This window comes from Carassius auratus, chromosome 22 (assembly GCF_003368295.1).
Source record: "Carassius auratus strain Wakin chromosome 22, ASM336829v1, whole genome shotgun sequence".
Lineage (NCBI taxonomy): Eukaryota > Metazoa > Chordata > Actinopteri > Cypriniformes > Cyprinidae > Carassius > Carassius auratus.
In genome coordinates this window covers 23,799,364-23,818,534 of record NC_039264.1, presented here as the reverse complement: position 1 = coordinate 23,818,534, position 19,171 = coordinate 23,799,364, and the positions used below count along the sequence as shown (strand labels likewise).

General features: G+C 40.6%; 2 pseudogenes; both read right to left on the bottom strand.

Moving 5' to 3' along the window:
- Nucleotides 1-1,475, bottom strand: part of LOC113040541 (neurocan core protein-like) — a 75,996-nt pseudogene extending 74,521 nt beyond the window's left edge.
- A 161-nt stretch (nt 1,476-1,636) lies between these two features.
- LOC113040540 (midnolin-like) lies at nt 1,637-13,681 on the bottom strand (annotated as a pseudogene).
- Nucleotides 13,682-19,171: the final 5,490 nt, after the last annotated feature.

Genomic DNA, 19,171 nt, shown 5'->3' with positions numbered 1-19,171 from the left:
CAAAGGGGTTGCCTGCAGTGGGCAAAAGGAGCTAAGAGACCCTGTGAACACAGGAATTTATGTCAAGAATGGCGACCCTTCGTACATACAGCTCTTCATCCCCTATCTCCTTGCCAAACTATGAAACTATATATACATATTATTTGGTTTCCCAACAAGGCCCATCGCTCAGCATGAAATTAATTTGCTGAATGCAGAATAAACTGTATATTCCTGCCCTCAAACCTGCCAATCTAAAGCATGATCTACAGGAAATGCTGTATGGCATTGGAGGTAATTTGTGAATTAACACAGACTTATAGTCTAAATAAAACAACAACTGTTACTTACTGTTATTACACTTCTATACAAAAGAAGCAATTTATTATGTTTGTTATAGATTGTGTGACATCACGTGCACTACCGCCAGTGGCAATAGATTAACGCAGTGATCTGGTTGTCACGGCGTCCGTCACAGCCATAGATATCGGTTCATTTGGTCTGTAAATCACGTCATGTAGACAGCTGCTAAAAGTATGTGACATTTCAAAGGGGTCATGAAAGTCACTGAGGTGTCTGTCCCATGTAAGCAAGTTGGTTACCAGGTGGCAAAGGATAAAGGTCTTAAAGAACTCAAGAATATTATCTTGCGATCTCACACTTAATCTTACACTACACTATTGGTACAAACATGTGACAAGTAAGGTGGTTTTGTCCAGAAAATAGCCACAGCACCCTTCCTTCTTTCCATCTTGCCCTAGAGGAAGCGTCAATTAATCAGTAGCAGTCGCTGGCCGGAAATAAACAACATTTTTATGAATGGACTCTTGGTATTTTCCCTCCGCCCTCCTCTTGCTGACTTTCAAACACAATGAGCATTCTCTTGGAGCTCATATTTCTTGCGTAAATCTCTATTTAAAGGCTGCTAGGAAAACAAGTGTCCATTGACTAGCCCTGGCCCTGACTGCTGGGATGTTTTTTTCAAGAAAGGAGTGGAACCAATAAGAATGGCCTATTTACTTTCAATGTGGGGGAAGTATAAAGACCAATGACAGCGCATCTATGTAAGCAGAAGAGGGGTTATCACACAGGAAAAATATGTATCACCACAAAAAACGTGTAGGATTCCCTACCCTTTGTGAAAATCGAGTGACCGAAGTTATTTCCACCCCGGTTAGTTGATGATATGTTTTCATATTGTACGGTGTAAGCTTGGTATGCTTTTAATCTAGTCTAGATTTGATAACAGGCCTGCGGCTTTGAACAGCACTAGGATGATATTTCTTCATTATCTCTGTACTCTCCAACAGTGGTGTTTCATGACAGAGCTGTTCAATTTCCTCCTCAGCGCTGAAGCGAGCTGCCCCAGATAATCAGTTTTTACCAGACAGAGCGGGGTACCTGCCACACGTCTGTGAGTGCTATCTTGCTTCGTTATCTCTCTCGCTCTGGCTCTCTGCCTCTTTCCTCTTGGTAACAGAGTAGTCCACCCCCATTCTTTGCCTCTCAGAGGAAAGAGGACACCGTCAGCACAGAGGACAAAGCCAGGCATGCTGTGGCTGGTGGAGCATGACTTCCAGGGGCCTGAAAGAACAAGCCTAGTTTCTTCCTCCCCCTCTCTAACATCTTCACTTTTCTTATCCTTGCACCATTGTCTTTAACCTTCTGAAAATACGCAAACACCGCCTTGGATATGAATTTTTAACCTCCAGGCAAGATCCTAAATACTACTGGCTAAAGTAAATGCTCTAGGAAATGCATATCTGCATAATTTCGGCAAATGTAATAAAACTTACCAGGAGGCTTGCACATGCGGATCTGGCTCTGGCACTGCACCAGTGGGTGGAGGTGGGCTGGGGTCTCAGAGGGCACTGTAGTAGGTAGGCCACTAGTCCGGCGATGTGGGGAGGTGAAGGGCGGTGGTTGACGGTGTTTGTGAGGCTGGAGCTGTTGCACTGGGGGACTGGTAACGGAGCTGCGTGAGCGACGGTGGGCATGCCCTGGTAATGCCGCTGGTGGCCATCTAAAAAGGTCATTCAAGAGTTTGAAGGATGGTGCCAATCGTCTCGCCTTTGGACGTCCAGTGCATTCCCTGACCACGTTGGGATGCAAAGTGCCTATAGGAAACGAAAAAAAAACAGTATAGAAAATTAGATATAAATTACAGATATCATTACTATTGTAGATATATCATAGTCGTATACAGAATTGTCTAAATATTAAACTCATTGGAGAAGTTGTACCTGAAAATGTCCCCAGAAACAGACTCCAGGTGCGATGGTTCACAAAACTTTCGATGATAGCCCAAGGGCTTGCGGGATCGCCGAAGGGTGTTATCAAATGCCAGGGCTGTCTTTGCTGGGCAGTTGGCCTGTGCAAGACATGGGCAGTGGTCAACTGCAAGTATAGTTTGCACATTTTACTAGTCTAATTGGTTATGTAATTTATTATCTTTATATACAAAATGACTGAATTGATAAGGTAGGACAAACAATGACTAACCTCTGGACAGGAAGCTGCAGGGCTAGGGCTGCTTGGAGAGGTGGGACAGGCTGAAGATGGCTGCTGGGAGTGAAGAAAACTTCCAGGGAGTTGAGAGGGGTGCAGTGGAGGGCTACAGTGCCCTGAGGCTGAGGTGGGGTACATGGGAGGAATGGATGGGATAGAGGGGGAAGGTGGAAAGGGCCGCTGAGTTAGATGGGAGCATTGTGTTTGTATGATGAGGATGCGGGTGTGGGTGATGTGGGAGAGGGTTGTGTGAACCCTTGCCATCCCAGAAGCAGAGGCTGAAGCTGGATGAGACTGTCCTGTCATGCCCTCTGAACTCCCCACGTGATATGAGATGCCGATTGCTGTTAACTGTGGGCCACCCGAGTGCTGCGCTGCCAACTGCAGTTGGACAAACATCATATGATCGCCTACTCGCAGAGCCAGGGTCAAAGGAGACCGGCCAGACAGGAAGTCACTGACCTGTGAACAGGAAATGCAGAGGGGATGGCTTTAGTAATTCCCTTTGCACTGCTCTAAACTGGAAGAGAATTTGGCAACATGACTGAAATGCCTTTTATGAATAAGCAGAAGTATACAAAAATCACACACACAAAACACTCTACCATTCAGCCACCCCACGAAACTGTAACTTCTGTCTGGCCCTAGGCCTGTAAAAATCAGCCATAGAAACAGGATGCAGACCCACTCGCTACACAGTCACATAATAGCTAATTGTTTGAAAAGGCTGAACCGGAAAGGCTTGCCCATTTTAGGAGTGCCCAGAATGGAAGTTAAGCCAAGGGGCTCTCCAACCCCTGGAAACAAGCTGAGAAATACAGAATGCTTGTCTTGACTTTGCTCTCCAAACATTAAAAAAAAAACCTCTGCCTTGTTTGATTTAAACCGAGACTTTCTTTGTTGTCATCTGCCACATTCTGAGGATGTTTTAACAGTAGCATAAAACAATAAATGTTTAATGATGCAGTATGACTATAATACATAAGCATAGAAGAACCAAATGTCCCAGCTTGTGTTGGCTGATCTGTTGTTTCAAACCTGTTTGTTTGAAACACCGGGGCCTATCCTCCATCATTTCTTTCTCTAGATCTCTTGCTGATCTATTTTTGCATCAAGCAGCCACTCTTGCAGTCGAGTGACCTTTACTGTTCTGTGCATTTAACTGACCAGAAGAGCCAGTTATAGACACCCTTTTTCCATCTTTAGTAGAGTTGAAGTAAAAAAAAATGCTCAGCATGACTAAGAACTGATAAAAATACATAGAATACTCTACATTGTTGGTAAACCCTGTTTTAAAGGTCAATTTTGAAATTGGTGGCTTACCCCAGAGGGAGGGGGGATCCCACCCCTGAATGACAGCTGTCTTGGAAGTTGATTTGCATCTAATGCTCAATTCAGATTCCAACAAAAGGTCCCTGTAATTACTCGGCGGCCATTATCTTATAGCGGAGCAACTAGGACAAACATCCAAGCACGATTAATTAAACATTTTTGGGGCTGCAAATCGTCAAGTAAAGCATGCCAGACCCCCACATTAGCCTTGCAGATCAGTCATCATCAAGACCAAGCATCTCACTGACTCACTCAAAGCCCTCATAATGTCATAAAGACTCATCCCACATAATGAGAGAGTGCGTGAACCCCCACAACCAGTAAAAGTGCCTCTGAAAGCGAGGACGTGGTCTGCAGAGACATTCCCCACAGCAGCCGTCAGTTTGAGTCACACAGACCTTTGTCAATACATCGGCCAGCCTACACTCTGCTAGTGCAATAAGCGAATGACCACAAAGACAAAGACACAGTGGGTTTACAGATCTGCAGTCTTCACTTACACCGCATCTAAGGAATGTGTGCAAGTATACAGTTGAACAATGCTTCGGTGTTGTTTAAGGGTTCTTGACTTGGCTGAAGCCACAAAGATATATTAACAGACCATTTTTTGAAAGTCTTTGGTGCTTTTTGGAAGAAAGCCCATATTTAGTTATCCTCAGAAATCTGCATATGATAAAGCGTTTCAGAAGACTTGTGGCCAGAACTTCCACACTTTACCTAGCACAGCTATATAGAATCTGTCAGGTTGTATGGAGCCCTGAAGTGTCAACATGTAGTCTATATCACCTAAAATGGACAAGGTACTCAAAAGAGACCGCAAGCATACGTCTGCACAGGTCTCTTTGTTCTTAAGGCCACTGACTCACTTTCTCTTCAAGGCACAGATCAAGTTCTATAACAGAGCGCTCTTGACACTTGCTTGGAAATTCTTTTGAAGCCAGAAGCCTACCTGGATCCACCCTTTCTTCAGTCACTGCATGAAAAACAAATAAACTACTTATATATTGTATTCTCTACAAAACAGGCAGCACATGAAATGTGCAGGCACAAAAAGTTTTCAGCAGAACTAGAATGGCACTAATTACATTATTTGCAGCCTTTTTCATGTATTACAACATTTAGGATAATATGCTAACAAGAAGAATGAAGTACAATGCAAATTCATTTACAAATTTTGCGAAGGTAAAGTGTCCATTCTGTCTAGTCACCCTGCAAATTTAACCCTAAAATGAGTGCAGAAAATGCAGGAATCTGCCAGTTTTGTTTAGGCTGATAAAAAGTCAACAAAGGCAGATATGTAGATCTATGGGAATAAAGTTATCATGTTGAAGAACTATATACTTGGCTAAGCCAACATTGGTTCACCTGCAACAGACTAGTGCTACTCTTCCTTTATTCTTTACACTTCATCCATTTTGATTTGTTGGGGAGGCATTTTGCTCTGCAGTGGGCTGCAGTTGCTATGCAGTGAAGAGCGAGTGAAGGAGAGAGAAAGAAAACATGATAAAGGGAGACAGGGGAGGAGGGCTGGGGGAGAAACCTTGTAGCGAGTGCAAGAGGGTGGAGGGGTGTGAGGATGCCAGTAGATGCTGATGAAATATTCAGTGAGAGTACGCCTCTAGCTCCTTCCGTTTTTTCCCCCCTCCCTTCGAACTCTATAGCTGACAGTTTTATTTATTGGGGTCCCTGCGGTTCAAGGAACTCATTTGCAGGCGGTTTCTTCTGTAACACAGGAGATGCGGGACAGGAGCTCGGAACAGCACCAGACTGACGTTCATCCACAGCCTGAAGACACGCATCTTTGAGGGGTCAAGTAAGAAACAGGTTCTTTTGATACCAAGCATGACTAAAAGACTACTGGTCACCTATCAAAGGCCCCAGCAAACACGGAAAGTTCAAAACAAGCTTATTAACCATCAACATCGACTGGTGGGTTTTGAACGCACTTAGGGGGCCATCAATATGGTCCTCGCAAAGGGGCATGAAGGGTGTGGATGCAATAACAAGCTCCTTTACAATAATCAATTACTTGCATCTTTCTTCAAACCCTGAAGAAAAGACTACCTTCAAAGATCTCACTCGAGGGGTTTGACCTACTCAAGGTCTACAGAGATGGAATGGTGAGCATTCAGCGGGTAAAGACTGAATTTGATCAGTCAGAACTTGCAAGGAGCCTCTTTCCATCATGTCTGTTGACCAAAACTCAATACTTAATGGGACAGTTCATCCAAAAATGAAAATGTTGTCATCATTAATGTCAATCCAAACCTATATGGCTTCTTTCTTCTTCTGTGGAGAACAAAAGATTAGACTTCATATATATATATATATATATATATATATATATATATATATATATATATATATATATATATATATATATATATATATATATATATAATGAAGGAGAGAGGACTGAGTTCAAAAACGGACATGTCGCACTTGCAACAGGATTCAAAATATCTCCAATCATGGGATTCAGCACTAATTCATGACTGTAGGGAAATGTCACAGAATAAAGAAATACTAAGAAGGACAAATTTAAGGAATAGTGCTAAAAAAATGTGTTTTAACCCTACTTAAAAAAAGCTGGTGGCTTGGTTATCGGCTAATGAGTGGTTCTCCACAACCCCCCTCCCTCCTTCCTTTTCAGTTCAGTCACGAAACCGAGCACTTCAATCACAAAGGCGGATGGGAAACAGGAACAGTCACAAATCCGAGTGATTGCCCATGTCAACATAGTCCCTCTTGTATTGGGAGTGCTCTCCGTGCAAACACGCATAGGCATGGGCCTGTTCGCTGATCAGAGAAATGCAAACTAACAGCTGTTCCCATAACACATTAACACCGGCATCTTCTATTTGAAATATCTGTAAAATAAAAAAAATGAATTGTAGATATGGCACAAAAGCCATCAGCATCCTGCAGCCTTGCCACTCAGCATGACGTGTGATCCCACCGCTTCTATTTTCGTCCTCAGTCTATACCTGGGATTCTGACTCATCACTGTCCTTCCCGGTAATCACAGACCCTCGTCAAGGGTGACGTCACTATGGCCATCTCTCAGACTTCGTTACTCTCCTTCCCTTGCTCCCTCTGGGAAGGGGGTCGGGTGGGTGGAAATGACAAGGGGTGACTGAGAGATGACTCGCTCTATATTGTTGGATCTCATTTTTTCATCTGTCCATTTGCAGACACAATGACAGGCGCCCCGGTCCCATTCTACAGTGGGTAGGTGGGTGTCTGGAGGGTGGAGAGTTATGACAGAAAAACATCTCTAGTGTGTAGCACTGAGACTAGGGAAAAGGTGCTTGCTTGTGGAAACAAACCGCTATGTTATCTATCCCCCAAGGACATAGCGAGCAATCTACCTGCCTTTAGAGGCGGGTTAGAACAGAAACCGCTAATTAACAAACTCTGCCGCCTGAAGAATCAGACACCAGTCATTATTTCTACTTGATGGGCAGAGTTACCAGCAACAAAGTGCCGTTTGAATGCAAAAGTGGCGTTTTAATGTTCAAGAGGACAGCTGATCTATCAAGTGGAGTGCAGAAACTGGGCTATATTTTCCCTTGGAACTAAGAAACTGCTTGATGTCATTTCATTCTTCCTCTTTAGCGGCAGAGAGGGTAAAACTGGAGACTATGGAGAGACACGCGAAACCACAGCAGCTTTAAATTATAGGCCAGAAAAAGCTGTTAGGCCAGAGTAACAAGGGAAAAATGTCATTCCAATAATTGCAAGCCTTCCCTTTCCATAAAACAGTCTGGTTACGAGGCGTAAGAGATAGATATTTCCCTGGAAGCAAGCGCCGTAGCACTTGGAATTCTGCTGTGCTTATGTGGTCGTCCCCTGTAACTACAAACCCAACCTTATCTAGCAAGACGAGTAGGTATTGTTGAGCGCAGATCACTTTTTACATTCGTTCTGGTGGCACGATTGTGTTTGACTAATTTCAATTCTGAGAGAACGATATGTCTCACATTTGACAATGTTACTGACTCAGTTCATGCCTGTAACCATGAAGCTACAAAAAGGACACGAATGATGACTAAAAATGATGATTTCTAAAAGGGGCCGTTTCATAAGCAGCCAGATGACACACAGTTAGATGCCTACAAATTGTAAATTAGAACAGAGAAGAAGCACAAGTAACGTTTGCATGGTACTGCAAAAGGTTTTTTTGATGAGAAAGGCCAAACGCAGTCACTCTTCAAAGGTTGGCACTGCAGAAAGCGTGTTGAAAGATAAAAGCGGTGCACTCCCCTGTCTACCCTTCCCCCTCTTACGCACACAACCACACTCCTCTGTCGTCATTACAGATAGGCCCTTTCCTCTCCTACACGAATGCGGCATAATCATAGTTGGACATAAAATAGTAGTTGCAAGAGTTTCTTGCACATGAAAGGTGGCATCTCAATGAAGTGGCTTCAAGGTGGGGATTGCCTTGGCTCACAGATGTTGCCTAGAAACTGGAAGGTGCTTCTTAAAATATGCGTAGTAAGTGTGTGGAGGTCCTCAAGTTAAAAGCTTAGGAGGGCATCATCTGTATCCCATTACCCTTATGTGTCAGTGCAACCTCTTGCCAAGTAGAGAGTTCAAAAACCTACAAATGGGTCCTTTAAAAAAGAGCCAACTTCGGGTGTCCACTCTTGCCCTGGCAATTAGGTTAAGTGTACGCGCAACTGTCCAATGTAATGGGCCACTGTGTAATTCACTCTACTGGGATGACCTTATTAGGGTGAAACCTTACCTGTGTTTCCGTCAAACTCTCCAGCGCCTGCATTACTGACTGCTCAGGTCTTGATGCTTGAGACTTTGAGAAGAGAGAAACGACAGGGTAAAATATGTGTGACAAAAAGAGTTGGCCAAGTACAGCACGTAAATGAAAGCCATGCTATTTTTACCATTAGGCCTGCTTCAACTGTTGGAACTAGCGTTAACTTGCTCCCATCCGTTATTCCCAAATCTTGAAGCTTTCCTGAACTCAGGCGTCTAGAAAAAAACAAGATGATGATGTTAGACTTCAAATCTCAAGATGCAAAAATTTCCAAAACAGATCTGTTTATGACTTACTGCCAAAAATACAAAATACATTTGAGACCCGTTCCAAAATATCTTTTTTTTTTTTTTTTTTCACAGAAAGAGGTCTTAAATGTTTGGAACAACACAAGGGTGAGAATCTTCATTTTTGAGTGAACTCTCTCTTTAATAATACACAAAACCACCATGGAAATAATATTTTGGCCAAGTTATGATTTTTTAAAATAAATATTACATATTTGAAAATACATATTTAGACAAGTATATGAAAAAAAGTAAAACAATTCTAGGCTACTACATTTGTAGCCTACACCAGCAGACCAAAAACCACAGCATATGTAAATCAGCATGTTTAATCCAAAAACACCCCCGCATGAATCAAAATGTTTCAAACACAGTCCAAATGTATTTTTAACCCACAAATCTCTTAAAATATCTATCCTAGTGGCATAAATGTGTACACATGTGCTCGGGCTAAATGTCACCACCTCCTGCTGAACAAAGGGACTGAGCACTTGGCCTGGAGGCAGCTAAACCAAACAGAAGAGATTAAGCGACTCTCTTCATTTTAAAAGGATGAAGTAATTTGGAGGTGATTACTTGTGAGGGCTTTTCAATCGGACCAATTCAAAGCACAAACAATGCAACTGTTAGGGTCATTTGCAAGTGACAAAAGAGCTTCTCTCTCACCACCCAGCTCCCACCACCCAAGTGCAATTGTTAGGCAATGTGCAAACTGTGCTGAAACTAACATTCCCCTTTTTCTCTTAACGTTCGCTCGGAATATTCTAACACTGCAGTGCGAGTGCAACTAGGAATTCTTTATTCCCCGGCATCCAGTTTAAAATGACAATTACTAACGCCATGCATATTCTAATCAAGCAAAGCAACCAGTTTAATCAAGAGATTAGGAAATTCTATTTATATGCATGCACTGCTGTCAGTTGCGCACACCTATGGGTCCATTATAAAGCCATTAAACTGTCATTGCTTGCATAATGTTTTGAGCTAGCACTTCAGTTTCAGGTGTGATGCCGGTTTCTGCACCTTGCACATGGCCTATATTAAACTGACTTCCACAGCACACTGTCAACAGCATAGCTCAGTTTCACTTCTCTGTTGAAGAGGCTGTGGACTGCCACAGCAAAAATATCATGGTAGACATTGTAACATGGACTGCAAGTTGTTATGTATTAAAAACATGACCTATGGCTCCATGATGCAGGTGTACATGGCAAGCCATTAAAATATGTATTCATTCATATGTATATTTTGTACTAGTTACTGACTTCCTTTCTTTGTCATAAATACTACAACTTGAATACTCCGGTAGCGACTACTATCTATTCCGTTAAGTCAACAACTGCTTATTCCTAGCATACTAGTGCTTACTGTTTTGCTAGTAGTCAATATCCCAATAATGGTAACCAGAACAGATAATAGTGACTATCTGATCTGGTTCAATGCTACTATACATTCAGTACTACAACCTAATAAAGAATTAATCTGGAAAAGCTACTAGTAACAACTAGTCAGAACTGAATACTATATATATATATATATATATAGACTAGTTAAGGAATATGTTTGTAATATTTATTGAATTATTACAAGTGATACTTACAGTATGTAATGTTTTCTCATTTATATTTTTCGTGAAATGGAAGATACGGTCATTACTGAATTAAGTACTAGTAATAAAAACAAGCACTAATAGCAAAAAAAAAAAAAACAAGACAGCTAGTTAGTTTAAATGAATAAATGTTTAAACGGCTTGCCATCATAGGCGGCTTAAAATCTCCATTCGGAAGCCCAGCCAAAACCCACCTTTTGACCTGCTCTTAACCACTGTTAAAAATAACTAACCGTGCAGTCTAACAGTAACACATCAGACTACTACTCACGTTTCTTTGTGTAGCAGAGCGAGTCTTTCTTTGGGTACTTTTAGTCTTTGAGAGAGTCTTCGCTTTAGCCCTTCCACGGTCTCTTCTGCGGGCAGGGAGAGCTCAAAGCGTGTGCCGGTGGTGGAGTGGATGTACAAATTCATGGGGGGCTCGCCGGAGACGCTCTCGCAGGACGGCGCAGCTCCGCGACTGCTGCAGCTCCGGGCGCTCGGATGCTGGTCCATTCGATAGCCTACGATAGAGGAGACAGGGTCGATGGAAGCGGAGGGATAGGGCTGGATTTCTCTATCTGTAAAAGCTCTTGGAAAATATTCCCAATGATTATTCCCGTTTGTGGATCGATCCCGCGGTGATCCTAATAGCTTCTTTTAAAGCAGTATTTAATTCTATCTTTTCGATAGTGTATTAAAATGCATATTCTGTAATTGTAGTCCTTTATCGTTGACAGTGTACTGCAAAACCAGTGCGACCTTTTTTATTCCCCACTTTTTTTTTTTTAAAGCGCAACCCTCATAGCGAAGAGAAGCTCCAGTGAAACACGCATAATAATGCCCGTTGTTTCACCGTATCTCGCTTCCACTGTGCTGCTTTGGTCACACCCACAAAGGCTCTGCCCAATCACATAAGGCGCAAGCAATGACGTCATATGTGTAGCCAATGGAGAGATGTGCTGCTCACCCACGTGGAGCGCAAACCCCGCCTGTTTTCTCTCCGCCACAGCGCGTTCCTCATTGAGGACAAATCCAATCTGAGTGGGCGAGGAGCTCCAGTCCTGGAGTTCCAGCCCACTCGTACCATTTCCACACCATTCATGAGGCAAACTGTCAAAAGTAACAAGTCACCCAATATAACCTAGAATGTTTAAAATAGCAACACTGAACGCCGTTTACAAAATACAACAAATTGTCTTTTACATATAGCCAAGAATAATAACCAATACGTGCACATTTGTAGCCCACTGTGTTTATAACGTTTTCTTCCATTGAACAATTTGTTTTAGCATTTCTGTGATAGTCACACTGATTTAACACACTGATATATGGATTATTCTTATTTTTTCATTTATTCTTTTTTTTTGTTTGTTTCTGTGACAAAATTTGCTAACAGGTTAGGTAGCAATTAACTTGTGAATGTATATAGGCTATACATATAGTAGACTATGTGTTAATAATAATAATAATAATAATAATGTCTTCCAAAACAGTGATTAGGCTACTTGTAATAAATATATTTCCATTGTGTTCGTTTGTATTATAAATTTAAATTGTATTCAGTACAAAAGTTTAACTTCCTTGGTGTGGGACAGGTTCAGTACTGAGAAATGTAACATTCACGACGTCTTTAGATATTCTGTAGAATGCGTAAGAGTCACAGTTAAACGTTTAAAGCTATAATAATCTATCTTTCAACGCTAAAATGCATTTTTATATCATTGCTAGAGGACAGAACACTTCCCCTTATTGAAGAATACTCCATATGCAAATATATCTTCATCCACGCATGTTCTAAGAGTCTGTAATCTTTCTACGTGTGCAGCTTACGTTTAAGAGCATGTATTACGGTTATCATTATCTCTATTCAAATAGTCCCCCATAAAAGACAGTATGCTCTTAAGGAAACGCTGTGTCCCAGTCTTACAGTATAATAAGCTTCGCTTGGGGCGATACACAAATTGACACTTACGTCACTCACTATCACGATCTCGTGCCAAATGTGCTGTAAGCTACAGTCTGCAGATGGTAGGCCAGTTATGATACAGCACCTTATCTGTACAACACAACTTAAATTACTGTTCAAATATCTTGTTTTGGGTTATATAGCAGATCCGTTTTTACGAAATGCATGCCTCATGCGGATAAAACGCTGTTTGTGCCTTGCACCTGAATTTACAACTCATTCACGTGGTGCATGCGCATAGACTTCATTTGCTTGCGTTAACCTATGTGAAAAAAAAATCTATCAAGTTCAATTTACTTTGTAGTGAAACTTGAGCGCCTACAAGTGGTGAAAGAAGGTATTGGCAACACCAATTTCTAAACAAGTATCAAGCATAAACATGCAGATCCATAACATCTAAATTTTGTATAAGCAAGAAATACACATCAAGTGGACACTCATGAGGTTAATATTTTTGTGCTACTTAAAGGGAAAGTTAACAGGAAATTTTAATATTTTGTCATTTACCTATGCTTACGCTGTTCCAAATCCATTTGACTTAGATTTTTTTCCTCCGTAGAGAATAAAAGGAGACGTTTAGGTAGAATGACAATCTTAGTGACTATTTTAAGGTGGGAAAAAACGTGCAATTGCATGAAATCTGTGGCTCTCAATTCCTAATATTTTCCTTTTGTGATCCACCAAAGAAAGAAAGTGAGACAAAACAAAAAGAGGATGAGTAAAATGATAGTATTTTAATTTGGAGGTGAATCCCTTTTCAAGTTCAACCAGTCCCGTATCCTCTAAGAAGTCAGAAACTAGTTTTTAAAATAGATTTTACCCAAAAGTTCAAAAACAAGTCAAGTGAGAAAGTAAAGAACTCTCATACTATTGCAAAATTCAAGCAGAATGGACAGCAACCCAGCAGCTGCTCAAAAAACAAAACAAAACCCATCCTTAATAGAAAATATCATTTTGACACTCACCAATTATTGTGGCGAAAACCTCAAAGTTTCGCGACAATGTCTCAGATTCCTCCACAAGATTGCCTAGTTTTGGCATGTATAGAGAAAATTGTAATATAGTTTAGGTTTGTCCACAAGAGATGTCCACTAAGATGTGGCTACAACAGCCGGCACACTTGGGTAAATGAATCAGCCGTCCCAGAGCAGATGCCTGTTTAAATCCCAAATCTACTCCAGTGCTCCTGCCATCTGAAACTACACCGTGTGACAGCATTCGAGCGTTGGAGTTGAAGTATAACACCTCTTTACAAAGCTGCTCACTGAATGGGTGGAGACTTTGCTTCTTGCGCTGTCAGCATGAGATTTAAGGTGGAGGCCTTAAATCACATGCTTTATTTGATACTTTATGGAGTTTTCTGAAAACTGTATTAATCATTGACAGTAGTTTCACTCAGATGACATCTAAGAGCACAAACAAGCTTCATTGGGTCAGAAAAACACAAGTTTAGTCAAAATATAAGATCTGAGCTACCTTAAAAGATGTTAACGTGGAGTTGCATTTGATTTAGGAGGGGCGTAACTATGTCCTGACGTCATAAAGATGTTACTGGGCAACCAGTCAAGGAAAACACATTGCTTGGATACAAGAGAAGTCTACGGTAAACAACAAACTTACGTGGAATTCTAATCGCAGGAAGTTTGTGACGCTACTTCAATATAGCAGCAGAAAGGTTAAAGATGAGAAATATTGATGAAGTGCTGCAATATTTTAAGATGCAAACGTTTGCTCGTTATATAAGCAAATAATTTGACAATTAAAAAAAGAATACCAGTTTAAACCGGTAAACTCCACCCTAGAGCAAAACGAAACAAATATAGGACAACTATATTTCACTTTAAGTAAATGAAGGAGGCGTTTACATGGCCTAGCGTAATTTTATGCACGTCCTGATTTTGCCAAGTCCGATGTGTTCCTAGGTCAACATATTTTGTTGACCCTGGAACAACATTTTACTCCAAAAATATATTCTTAACCATATCCCTACACCTAAACCTAACCTTAACCATGAGCAATCCCTAAAATCAGAGGAAATGATAGATGAATGACACTGATGTACAAGCACCAAACACTGATTTTAAGCATAAACTTCACAAAATCTATAAACTGGTTCTTCAAATCTGATTGGTTAATCACAATGTTGTTCCAGGGTCAACAACGATGTTGTCCCAGGAACATGTCTCACTTGGTAAAATCAGGTTAGGCTAATTTTATATAGCCAACTGTATTTTTATTTATTTTTTTGCTTGATTGTTATTATCAGTCATAACATAATAATGATGCAGTTATAACTTTATGCCAAACTGGTATACTACAATACTGAAATATGTCCCGTATACTCCCATAAACGCCTTCCCTCATCGCCTTTTCAAAGCAGTGATGCGGCAAGGTGGAGGCCGTAAACCTGAAACTGATTTACAAATTGTAGATGAATAATAAAGTCTTTGTATATTGCTTCTAATAAGCTGACACAATGTGTTGTAAGACGGTTTAGCAGCTTTCCCACCCTAAAGGGAATTAGGTTGAAGAGGTTTTTTGCTCTTGCCAATTAAACAGCCTTCAGTGAACCAATTAGCCCTATTCATGCAAGAACGTCTTTAAATGGAAAGGGTGGATGTGAAGGATTTGAAGTGTTGCATAGAATTGGCATCTTTATGTGCATTCAAATGTGTGAGACATGTGTGGGATATTTGTGGGCGTCTGTGCATGTGTGGGTGAGCAGCATTCCAAACCATCAAAGTCATTCCCGTTCCCATTTTCATGTTTGAGAAATTTTCAACAGTCTGTATCCGTCAGCCCCTTCCCCGATTGTTGTTTACCCTGATTCTTTTGTTGAAAGATAGAGGGAAGCATTAGGACACGCCTGCCGATGCGTAGGGCCATGGTTCATAGGTCTGTCAACAGGAAGTGGGAATAAATGAGTACTGTGGGAATGCAAAAATTACACAGGAATCATTTACACCTCCACCTAATTCACGTTGAAAGGTTACGAAGTAAGAAGACAACAAACTTTGTAAGTGTGTTTGCTTTTACAGTGTGTGGGAGATTTTTGACTACCATTCAGAAGTTTGGGGTCGTACGATTTTTTTTGTTTTTGGTCTCTTCTGCTTCCCAAGGCTGCAGTTAATTTATTTGATCAAAAATACAGTAATATAGTGGTAATGTGAAATATTATTTCTCTTTTAAAATGAATATTTTCTACTTCAATGTATTTTACAGTAAAATGTATTCCTGTGATTTAAAAAAAGCTGAATTTTCAGCAACCAGACTCCAATCTTGATTGTCACATGATCATTCAGAAATCATTGTAATATGTTGATTTGGTAATTCGTATTTGCGACATTGACTTTTAACTGTAAAGCTTACTTAACCAAATAAATAAATAGATTGACATGAAATATTCAAATACCTGTACCTCAATGCTTCCTCTAAAAAGTCCATTATAATGTACTAAACAACTGACCAAGCAAAAAATCTAACAATGCAACAATAAAAGTAATATTATTACCTTTATTCCGATTTTCCACTATTTTTGCAATTGATAGATGCATGATTGTGGCATTTGCATTCATAAGAAAGAAAAATCATCAACAACTACGTGATTGCGCAATGCTAGAGAAAAATATAGTAGTGAAGCGAATATTATCTGACCAGTGATCTGTGATTAACCAATGAGATTCGATTCGATCCAGATACCAAGCCACTCAGCCAATCAGAGTTGAGGATGGAAAATAAAGTTTGTAGAAATTATGACATACTTGACTTACGTGATGCAAATAACAGCTTTTCATTATTGAAAGTGTTTAATTCTCTGTTAATCACAACTCCATTGATTCAGGTATTATAGATATATATCACAATATTGCAACTTGTTCCAGGCATTAGTAGCTTTGCAGGCATATCGCATTTGTATAATCTTGCATAAGTAGCCTGCAGTGTTTGACCAGATTATGAAAAAGTTCACGTAAACACTTCTGAATGGAAACCGAGCGCGAGCACTAACAGAATTCACCCAACACATCTGCCAAATTCCAAAGCAAATTAAGTGTGCATTGCTTGTTATTAATACAGATTTCATTTAATATTGTACAAGACATCACATGATGAATTAAGACAGAACGGAATTACAGGAGTATCTTTGTTAGCCTCATGTTCTGCAAGGTTTATTTGTTCTCAGCAAACCCTCGTTATCCACCACCCACTCAGCAGCCCACACTCAAACACACATTCTCCCATGTACTCTCGATGTCCTGCAGTCTTAATCCTGGGTTGGCTCGGATGAGCAACTTCCCACGTTAGGCTAATTTCATCAGAACACCGCTTCTAGAGAGAAGCAATGCATGGGGGCTGTGTGGCACACTGACATTTCACCTGTATCCGCTGTTTGACTGGTCGTGGTAATCTAATCACTGATATGGAAGGTTATTCTGGCCTTCTGATTCAATCTGTGACGTAGGAAGCTCGGTCAACCTGTATCCAGTCAGACTTTAAAAATAGAAACCTACACTTCAGAAGAATGCTATTATTTCCTGTCACTATTTGAGCTGCAATCCCCACGATCTGTGCTAATGCTAATGTTCCTTTTGGCTCACTTCCTTATTTCCCTATGCTGTTTGAGTTCACCACAGAGAGTTCAATTGTGTCGGTCCGGTAAAGCATTTACATGTTGGCCAATGAGCTTGTTTACTTTTACAACTTCCCACATAGTGACGGAAGGAATCAGCGTATGACCTCTATGAAGTGTTCTTGGAAAAAGATGGATTAATCCAAGTCTAAAACATTGCTTGTTTCTTAGACTCAAGGTGATCCTGTACTAGATTGCTCAATTAAGCTTGTCTTCTGAATATGAAGAATATCTTCCTTGATTAGTGTCTTAAGAAGTCAAGTAATAAAAAAATAATGGCTTATAATTACTTAGATTCAAGACTCGAGAGTTGGTGAGGTTTAGCATTAAAACAAGATGTATTTTTACAAGTGTATTGATTGTACCTAGTGTTACCTACTGGAAGAGTTTAAGTTTCAACATTCTTAAATTGCTTGATTTCAAAGGAAATGTAATTTGTTCATGCAAATTAATTCTTTTTTGTGCCTTTCAGTTCCTCATTAGTTGACAGTCAAACAGCTGCAAAGGTATTATGAAGCAAGAATGTGACAACACAAAACTGACAGAATCTGAATTGAATTACAATATATTTAGCATGAAATAAACACAAGAAACAGTATTTTCATCAGTAACATCTCAGGAAATATTTTATATATATATATATATATATATATATATAATATACCTGGATAAACCTATCCATCTTCATTCCCAGTCATCTCAATGTCACTTGCTCGGCTGGTGTGAAACCCCATAGAAGTATGCATGTGAAATCTGCAGTCTTTGCTCATGAGTACTTATTTTAGCAGCCAGCCATGTGACTAATCACTCTAGTGCAGTGATCCTCAAATCTGGCTCGCAAGATCCACTTTCCTGCAGAGTTTAGCTCCAACCCTAATCAAACAAACCTACCTGTGATTTTCTAATGATTCTGAAGACACTGAAGCCCCTTTCACGCTGCCATTCCGGCAAATACAGGGGTAAAGTGTTCCTGTAATTGTTCCCTGGTCGCTAGATTTGGCACTTTCACACTGCCAGTGATGACCCGGTATATGTGCGTGCTTTCACACACAACCCTTGAAGATCCCGTAACGACACGTGACATCAGCGCGTGACGTATAATGTACGAGTCGACAACGCTTGGCACGGTATACTTTAACTGAAGCAAGCAAACGATCTCGGCGTCAGCGCGGAAAGTGAGGAACTAACTGATCTCTGCTTCATTACAGTTTGCACATATGTTTTCGTCGCGAATGTTGATCTTCCTTCAAAACAGCCGGAAAAAAAGTCGCGCGATAACGCGCGTCATCACTTCGATACGGAATTAGATCTGGCTTTTGTTCACACAGCGCTCGTTCCGGATCGATTACCGCAATGTTACTATGTCCCCGACCCGGGTTCGATTCGGTAATCAATTCCGGGACGTGGTTGCTTTCACACAGAAGGCGACCAGGCAATGTTACGGGAATATTGCGGGTCCGACGTGCAGTGTGAAAGGGGCTTGATTAGCAAACTCAGGTGTGTTTGATTAGGGTTAGAACTAAAGATGCAGCCAGATTTGAGGATCACTGCTCTAGAGCCAAAGAAAAATGACGCGGTCACAGTGCTGTTTGGATGACAGATGTACACACTGTAAAATCCCAACCGGTTTACTGGAATTTATCTAGTAGTGATGCCAAAAGCAGAGAAACAAAAAAGAGGTGTTAAACCAGACAATGCTAGTCAGCAAAACCTTAACACTTTATTGCATCAAGCATTACTTTGAGATGCTTTACGTCATGTTGCTTAACCCAGGGTTGAAACGACGTTAAGCATAGTGAGAAAAACCTAATAGTAGCTCTCATCAGAGTTTCCAATGTCCAGTGGGAGGAACAGCACTTTCCACTGAATCACAAAACAAACTCTCAATCTCTATATAGTATTAATTTAACAACCCTTAATGCGAAGAGGCGAACAGAAACTGATGCTGTCCATGTTTAGTCATGTCGGCATTTAGCAGTTCAGGTTATTTGATATGTGCAGCCATTCTAATTAATTAGTTGAAGAGGTCTATTTTTGTACTCTTGTTAACCTATCTGGCACTATGAATGAGAATGTGTTTACACGCAATGCTATGTTAATG